This window comes from Poecile atricapillus, chromosome W (assembly GCF_030490865.1).
Source record: "Poecile atricapillus isolate bPoeAtr1 chromosome W, bPoeAtr1.hap1, whole genome shotgun sequence".
NCBI classification, from domain to species: Eukaryota; Metazoa; Chordata; class Aves; order Passeriformes; family Paridae; genus Poecile; species Poecile atricapillus.
The window spans coordinates 46,503,759-46,513,632 of record NC_081288.1 but is presented as its reverse complement, the minus strand read 5'-3'; positions in this window follow the sequence as shown (position 1 = coordinate 46,513,632).

Below are 9,874 nucleotides of genomic sequence, written 5' to 3'. Positions count from 1 at the left end.
AGTAGAAGGGACAGTGCTTCAAAGACACTTCTCAAATCATTGTACAGATCTCTGCAGTTTTTGTCCTCAAGCTGAAGGTGAGAGGGCAGGGTTCAACACAATATTGGAATGAGTCTAGCTTTCATTCATGATTGATTTTGCTGTCTTGCTTACATAACCCACCTAATCCTGCCTCCTAGCTTGGTAAATCACAGCTTGCATTCTCTTCTTAGGCATCAACCCAGAGGATCATGATGAAAAGCAAATCTCATTACCCAACAACAGTGCAAGACATAGAAAACGGAAAGTAAAGAGAATGATAATGTTGCCACTTTGGTGGGATCAGTTTTATGTTCATTTTTATCCAGTAGTAATTCTTAGACACAAAAATGCACTGTGCTGGGGGATGATAAATGAGGTAGGAATTGGAGTACAGGATTTCCTGTTTTAGAGGAGCCCAGATCTCAGGTTGAAGGTGTGGGATTAGTGGGTCAGGGGCCATGCTTATTCCAGTGTCCCCAGTTAAGCCCTCAAGTAAGTAGGCAGGATTTACAAAGATATATTGAACCTTCCAGAATAGCACTCTCACTCACATATCTTGGCCAATAATATCAATGTGAGGCACTTAAAAACATGCTCTTATTTATTGATCTAAGCAGGAGATGAACTCTTCTGGCAATTTATTCCCAGTGGGAAGACAGAGTATCTGGGACATCTGACCTTGTACACCCTCCCTTGGTACTGGAGAGGTGCAGGCTTGTCTTTCATTCTTTTGTGCAAAAACAAGGACAGTGCTGAAAATATATGGGGCAGGAGGGGAGGGGGAGAAAAGGCTGGCCCCTAATTCAGTCACTTCAGTCACCAAGTTGTATGAGTAACTTTGGTCTTATTTCTTCAGACCGTTGGGTTTTTTTCTTAGAGTAATTTTCTCTTTGCTGAAATTGAAGTAGGGTATGGCCAAACAGGCCCATGGGGAAGAAGGGGAAGGGTGAGCAGAAGAAGCACTAGGGTGGAAGTCATTCACTTTAATCCTCAGTGTCTGATGAAGTGGTGCTAGCTAAATATTGGCTGTCCTCCAAAATTCCTCACCTGGAAAACTGCTCAGCTGGGGAAGGGCTGAACTAGGTGCTCAAACTGGCCCCTGCAGGCCTCAAAGATGAAGTAAAATAGAGTCTCCTAGGGACAGAGCACCATCTTTCCTAGGCCCTCCTTCACTGAGAGCTGAATCCAGCCCTTGACAAAGCTGGGACATGGGATCATTGCTCCAGCCTGCAGATGATGGATGGAAGCAATGCTGTCAGAGCGTGCACGATCCCATCTCTTTTCGACCAGTTTTGATTAGGAGCCTTGTGTTTTGCAGCAGTAGCAGAACAAACGCAATGAGGAAGGCCATGTGAAATCAATTTTTATTTAATTATTCATTGCATATTTCTATGCTGTACTGAGAAAATAATTCCAAATCCTATAGTACCCAGCTACTTTCAGCTACTTTCCTGGAGGCAAGCATGTGACTCTGGTTTCAATTGCTACTGTAAATATACAATTATTTATAAACTACCTCAGAGGGACCATATGGTCCCCTTTTGAATAAAAATGCACAGACGGAGCTGAAAAGAAATCAGTGAAAGAGAGGCATAGTAAATTGATATGTAACAAACCATCTGCTTCCGTGTATGAGGATGTTATAACCAACTGCAGGAGACATAGTTAAGACAACAATAGAGAGCCAACTCCTTCTTGATGTTTGCAGATCTGCTAGTCTTCTACCTAATATCAATTTTGTGTTGTCATTTGCCCCAGCAATATACCAGGAAAGCCATATTAGCTACCTTCTACATGCCTGGGACTAAGAATTCTCTGTTGTTTCTCTTGCATATGCCTATCCAGTGAACACATCACAATTTGATTTAAGTTGCTTTGATTTTTGCTAGGTCTATGAAACACACTAAGTATCACTAATCGACTGTGCTAAAATTAAAATGTTTTGAACAAGGTTATTTCTGTAAAACAGTAAGAAAACTGATGTATTTATCCATTCATGATTCACTCCGTGATCATTTATTAAATTATTTTTCATACAGCTCCAAAACTTACTATGACTTTGGTTGGATGATGTCAGAATAATGCTTGTGTTATTTCTCAGTTATTACAAAGGAGCTGTGACAGCTGCAGAGATCTGGTTTATGTTATTGCTATCATAATGTTGGGCTACCATAAAGACAGATGCCAAATGGGAGCATTGTTGATGTCACCTGGGTTACAGTGCAGCAATGGGAACCCTTAAATGGGGTGCTGGTGCCGCAGGGAGAGGGTGGCTCAGTACCAGCAAAAGGGCAGCATAGTTGGTGTGAGCACATTGTCCCATGCTTTGCCCCATTCAGCATTACAGGAGCTAGGCTGCTGGCAGTCCCTTGAAAGCACAAGGGCAGTGACTGAAAACTGTGGGGTTGTTATGGCAAGAGAAGAATGACAGTCAGGACAACAGTCCTAGCACTGACCCTATGAGTTTGGGAACAGTTCGGTGACCCTGTCTGACACATGCAGTGAGTTACTTTTGCTCTCCCATGGTTTGTTAACTCATCAAGGGGCCAAGAAACTGTCTCTGCCTTTCCTGCCCAGCCTCTGAGAGCAGGCAGGCAGAGAGTGAGGATCACCTCTCTGCATGAGGAAAGGAAGTCTCAGGTCTGAACTGCCCCCATAAAAATCCAACTGTGACTACACTGCCTGGGCAAGGGAGAGAGGGGAGACACTTGAAAATACTTGGGTTCTTTATAAAAACACAAGAAAAATATAATTTTCTTTAAAAAGGTAAATTAAATGAACATTTAAATGTGTGTTTTCTGAATTATTATAGTTATCCTAATAATGTAACAATATTATGAATAATATAAGGATCACTATTACAAAAATTCATTCAAATGGCTCATGTTTTGACATGGGAATTCCAGCTATGGGGCAGAGACTGAGTCAGATAGAAAGGGACAGAAGCATTAAGAAAAGAATTATAAACTGATTTGCCTTATTCTCTTCCCCAGTCTTCCTCAAGGCTGCCAAACGCAGGACCACAGTCAAAAAGGCCTTCAGGCCAACATCTCCTTGCCTGGCAAACTCTGAAGAGATGTTGAGTCTCTTGGGGGCACTTTATTCCTTTGCAGTGTGTTTTGTGCCTCTCTTCAGTGTACATTGAACAGGAACTTCACCATCCTGACTGTGTATTCAGGGGCAGTTGGAGACTGTCTCATGAGAACCAGCAGCATAAAATGCTGAGATGAGAGAGAAGCACATTACTCAATATGAAAGCATGGCTCATCTAGAGACCTGTATTTCCACACAAAGCTTTCTGACCTTCTGTCAATCTTTCCTTACTTCAACCAGCAGTAAAGTTACGTATGTGCAACCTTTTCTTCTTACTTCCCTTCTAGGTTTCCCAGGTGAGGTGCAGCTTGCTGGAGCACCTCTTTCACAAAGTTTACCAAACTTCTTTGGCTGTAAATCAGTGGGCAGAAAGATGGTCCTTCTAAAAGCACTGTCTTCTGACTTGAAACAGAAAAAACAGCAGACATGCAGCGTCTTACAGAGGAGTTCAGGTTGTCACAAGCAACACCAACTGGGCTGCTAAATGACATGCACATATTAGTGCAGTGGTATGACTTTTTTTTTTCAGCTGTTGAAGAAAAACATATGACTACCTGATCCGAGCCCTAACGGTTTGAAAAATGGTTCCCAGCGAGACTTGTGTTTGCCCTTCATTAACTTCATTGGGTGACATGGATTTGTTTCAAGGGTCATCAGAAGCATGGACAGCACTTCAGTTTCTGTGTGTTCAGATGTAAAATAATGGTAAAGGAGTAAATACTTTTGATGACCCAGTTTCCCTGGAGCTGAGAACAGATAGATATGTTTTCTATAGCATGCAGTATTGCTGCAAAGTGGTGAAATGCTAAACTGCTGGTGTCTGTGCTGATTTGCCTCCTGACTTGGATAAGAATGACAAATTTGTGTTAGAGATTAGTCTTCATGTGTAGCCTGCAATGACAAATCCTATAGGCAGTGATGGTTTTGCTCTGCTTATGAGGAAAAATAGCAGCAATAACCAAGGACTGACGTATAACTATGAGCGTGTATGCAAAATAATGTTTGCCACAAGAACAGAGAAGACATTGGCGCCTGGTTGTGCAATTCTCAGTAACCATCACTAGCCATATTGGCTACCTCCTCACAGCTTGGGCCTTGTGCATTAGATGGTGTTTCACTGAACTCTATTACCATGATTGCACTTGCCTTTAATTTTTTTTATTCTCAGTGGAGATTTGAAGTAATATTGTCCTAAGAGACCTGGAGCTCATACAATTCCAGTGAATTTTCGTTCCTAAAGATATTTTCTTTATTAGTGCTGTCTGTTTTCCTGGGCTTTTGTTGACCTTCTGCATTGTTTACAGAGTCAGTTTAGATACTTATACATTTCTTACCAAGGTTGAAACAAATAAAATATAAATCCTTTATCAGCACTAAAAGATACAAAGGCTTGAAGCCTATCTAGCATTTCTCTTATCCCCTCCAACTCCACGAAGCAATTCTTACATAACTTATTAGAAATCCATTAAGGCAGTTCTTCATAAGTCAAAGACATTTTATCAGGCTATATAAATCTAAATCTAATTCCATTGATCACAGTGGACCTCAACCATTTCACAGCAGGGTGTGAACCTTGGAAAGTCTGTGGAAATAGTGCCTGGAAATAGCTCTGTGTATCTAATTAGTAAATTAGTCTGGTGTGCCTACCACTTAGTAGTGCTTGCTAGTACCCTTTGTAAAATAAGCTCTGTACCAACTCAATATGTTTGTGGCTAGATTTCTTTGCTCATAAAACTTGGCACTTGAAATTCTTGTGAGACATTAATTAATTCTTTTAAAAAATGCACAGCATTTGTATATGGGTGCTATATAACTAATCTGGTCCCTTGTAACTAGACTGTGGACTTTCTGTCTTGGACTCATCCAGATCTTCCTGGAAGGCCTCTGGGATGGAAAATTGGCTGAGGTGATCCATAGCAAGAATACGTGAAGTCTCTTTTGTGGCACTGAGCCATAGTACCAAAGTTGGTACTTCCCCAGCAAGACAGCAGAGGTGTTACCAGCTGGGTTTTGGGACAATGCTGCCTTTGCTGGAGGTCCATGCAGCATCTATAAAGGCGTAGGGTTGAAAACACTGTGTGTTCTTCTTGTGGGTAAATGCCCTCTTCCTGTCTGTCCCATTATGAAAAGTACCCCTCAGAGCTGACTTTGATGAATCCTGCTCTTTGTGGGTGTTGTTTACCTGTCTCAACTGTGCTAACCACATTGTTTCCTCAAGGGTAAGTGGGTAGGTAAAGAGTGTGTTGCAAGACTCCTTTTCTAGCTATTAGTTTGGACCTATTTTTTTAATAGGTATCTGGACTGTTTGTCCAGATGTGAGTAAAACAAAAAATACCCTGAAAAAGATGCTTTCCGATTTTAGACAACTGTTTTGGGTCCTCAGAATGGTATTCAGTTGCCTGAGAGAAAGTATTGCTTATTTCTGCAGTAAACAGAACTAATGGTCTCTTGTGCTTGATAGAGGGTTATAAGGTAAATATAGAAATGTTTTTGCTTGAATGAACTGATTTATTACTGTGCTCTCTTTTAGGATAGTGAAATTATCCCCAGAGAGGTTAACGTGTTGGTGATGTGCTTGCCTGATGTGCTGAGGTGAAGCCTCACTTGCTCAGTGCTTTAGCTGCTTGGTTGGGTTTGCAACTGCATGGGGTGCGTCTTCTGCTCAGCTACACATACTCATCATGGTATATCTAAAATGATACTCTGGTCATCCACAGGGACACGCTTTCACTTCCTAGTTGTCCAGAGCATGAGTCCTACCAAGACCTGAATTTGGCCTAGTGTAATTTGTAGCAGGCAGGGACATGCCAGAACACTACATGAAGGAAGATTATTAGGCGGCATGCATTTATCTGAGCACAATTCTCACTCCTTAAAGTGCACTCTGCATCTTGGTGGGCACTGGCAGCTTAGTACAAAAGATCTCAGGCCATTCTTTATTCTTTGGCCCACAGCAGGGGTAAAAATATCATCCTCTCTCTGGGTGAGACTGCTCTGAATGGCACAGCCAAGTAATCACATGTTGCTTTAGGACATCAGCATCCCCTGTGAGGATGACACGTCTGCTTTTGTAGTGATAATAAATGCATTTTGGAGCCATCAACACAGCTAGGATTCATTTATTTTGTCTTTGTTTGTCAACCGAGTTTAATGTTTCACAACCAGGACTCTTGAGAAAACAATTTCTGCATCTCCTAGTACCTGCGTTCCTAGGGTTTATTTCATTAACTACAGGGACTGTGGATTCTAGTTAAAATAATCTGCCTCTGGAAATGGAGAAGTTGACCCTGATTGTTCTGCACAGAAAGATGCCAATTATTTCTCTACTCAAGTAAAAATTCAACAAAGAGTTGAATGTTCCTGTGCCTGTTGCTTTACAAGATTGTTTATCAGTTTACAGGGAGGCCACACTGCCTTTTCAAAGTGCTGCTGGAGGGCTGCCAGCAATAGTAACAGAAACTGTGCTCATTGTTTAAGTGCCACTGGATGCAGGAATGGCAGACTGATGCCTGCTTTCCTTTCATTTTGTGATGATCTAATTGCAAGAGATATATAATTCCTTGTTATGTCAGGGAAGTTGTTTCTTCAGCATCTGGTACTTCTCTGATTATCTACAAATGGTATCTGAAAATTAATAGGAAATCCAGCTATTATGTAAGAAGTACTGCAGGGAACTGCTGCCTGCACTAAGCCTGAGAAGACTTCCGAGACTGCAAGAACTGGCTTTGTCAGTGAACATATAATTTTCTTTTCTTTTCTTTTCTTTTTCTTTTTTTTTTTTGAACATTCTAGTAAATTACAGGCTTTGGTTATGGTTTGAAGAAATGTGTTCTACAAATGTTGTAGCATCTGTATCCTGCTGTTTTTACTGCAGCCATTGTACAGGTCATTAATCTGATCCCACATCATAAAAATTTCTCCACCCTCTTCATGAGTTTCTTTGTTATCATAACACTTTCCAATACCTTAACGCCTAACTCTGACATGTTCCCTTATAATTACCTGGGGTACAACAACAGGTTTTTTATCCTCAATGCACTTGGCTCCTGCAGTGGTCTTCCTGAGCACCACATTCACCCCATCTCTGTCACAGACTGCACATTCAGCTCTGGTGGGCTGGAACCAGTGGCCCGGGAGACATCTGGGCAACAGACCCTCCTCTCTCATCCTCGTCAGCTGCTTACCAGGATGAGCTCATGACATGAGCCTGAACAGGAGAAACGGCAGCTGCAGATGCTCCCACGTCTGATACTTGGTTTTCACCTCTGTAATGTGTCAAACTGTAACTCCTCTGTAAACTGGCAAACACCTCTGTGCAAGGGTTGTTGCCATCCAGTGCTGTGCAAGGGGAATGGTTAAGCAAACCCCTGCCAAGCAAGGTGAGAGGAGCTGCCAGGTTTGCCTGGGCTGTGGGGCATGTCTATAGCAGCAGTAACAAGGGTGGTCCAGCTGTTGCAAAGCTTAAAGCAAGCACTGCTGGGAAAACAGTGGGGTTTGGAAAGAATAATTTTGGGAGCTTATCTAAGCATGGGTCCCAAAAAAGTATCCAGGAGGGAAGACCACATGGGAGCATGTTATGGGCATGGCCAGTACTTGGTATGTTTAGTCTGAAGTGACGATCTACACCAAAAACTAGGTAAATCTCACCAGCTTTTCATAACTGGCAAGAGGACAGTGCTTAAGGTTGGAAGCCCAATGGGCAAACATTCTCCCAAGGTACATGTGTCCTAGGTAACCCAAAATACTATTGTATTCCATATCCATCTGTGTCCAAAAAATCATTATTGTCTGTTTACAGCCCAGCAGCACAGCCAGAACAGCAATTGTGGTACAGTTAGGAGGTACCAATCCCTTCAAAATGTTTGGGTCTGACACTGTTTTCCCTTTGTCTCCTTATATGCAGTCGGCAGTGGGGGCTGCTATCTTGGAAGGGCGCAGTACCCCACCAGTTTGGGTGTCTTTTGTTCCTGTAGAATTTGTGAGATTTAGAAATTTTGTATTTAGTGATTATTCACAGCTATTTTTTGCCTGTTGCAGTTTCATTTGTCAGTAAACTTATTTTTTCCATTTGTATCTACTGGTTCTTTATTGATGGAAAGGGATTGGTTGGAACTAAGGGGAGGTAACTAATTTTAGAATGTCCAGTTATTTAAATTGTCTTAAACCAAGAAAATATGGCAGGCAGGAGGAAGGGGATCTGGTTACCTCTGGGAAAAGGACCTGACATTTTAAGCCAGGTAGCATTTTTAAGGAGGGGATGTGGTTCTTGCCTCCAACGTACAACCTAACTCATGTTGATAATACACTTTCCTCCATTTTTCCAGGACAGCAGTTTTTGTGGGCTCATAGTTCAGGGAACTCCTAATGTGGCTTTATCTGCAGGTCAACTCTCAGACAGGGCTGCCAGCCATCACAGTTTACATTTCCAGCCATATTATCTAAGCCTTGGCTGATCAACACCATTTTCTAATAATATCAATAACCTCACATTTTTCAGGCAGTGAACCATGACAGGTTGAGGCACACTAAGCGAGCAGCACCACCCCTTGCCAGTGCCATGATATTTAGTAACACTTGACAGCTTTAAGAGTCTCCATTTTCCATAACTGTAAGCTGAAAGAGGAATGCATGGCACTTAGTATTTGGAAATTGCAAACACAACAGGGTTGCTTGAAAACTTCTAACCGCACTGGGATCTGTGTTAGAAAGTCAGTAATTCAGCCAGAGATCTTTGAATCAACTGACTGCAAAAAAAAGGTGCTGCTTTCCTGTATGGGGCTGAGAACAGGGAAGGAAGCTTCCTCGCAGGAAACAAAGCCCATGTTCAGTTTGTGGTTAGAAAGTCTTAGAAATGGACTTATCACTTGTGCCTGCTCCTACTATCTCCACTTTCTCCACACTTCCTAAAGTTAGCATGAGTTCTTACTGCCACCTCTTAGTATAATGAGACATCTTAACAGTGGCTTGAATTTGGGCTTCAGCTTGAAGGCTAAGTGCAATTTCACATGAATTTAAGTCAAACCAAGACCCCAGCTGAACCATATGAAGGAATGTCTTCCTTCAGATAAAAACATTGCTTGCTCTAGGAAATAGTTTTTGTTGTTTTGTTTTTATTTTTTCCCTCGCAAACAGGGACTGGTCAGATGTACTCAAGAGATCAGGCTGACTTTGGGGATACAAGTCAAAAGTAGAAGTGTGTGGCTGGAAAGAAGATTGGTGTTTTTAACTTTGGCTGTGTGGTTTTAGGTGAACTTCAGGTGAAGCTGTCAGACTGCACTGCAGAAGGCAACATTATTTATTGCAGTCTCTCTAAGCAAGGAAAAAAAGAACTATAGTTTCTCTTTTTTCCTTTGATCCATAAATTATGTTCCTGTGTCTCAAGATATGTCTGAGATGATTAAGTTTGGCTGGGTAGAGGAGTGTGTGCAAATGTATGCCAAACAGAAGAGACTATTAGACCAGTCCAGTGCAGAAGCTTGTACCTCTGTGCTCCCAGGTTTATGGCTTTAACATACATCCCTGGGCTTGGGAACCAGACAATGGCTTCCAAGGAACCTCTGATACACAAATTGTCCCACCACTTCTCCTGCAGAGGAGCCTGGGGAGCTGTACTCATCCTGTGCAGTCAAGTAAGCTCTTCAGTTGTTTGGACTCTATACAAGACGCCTTTTTGTCGGTGGTCACTGTAATCTGAACACTAGTAAAATCAGTGGTCAAAGGTAAAAAGGTTAGCATTTTCCGGACCATTCAAAGCTTTGAC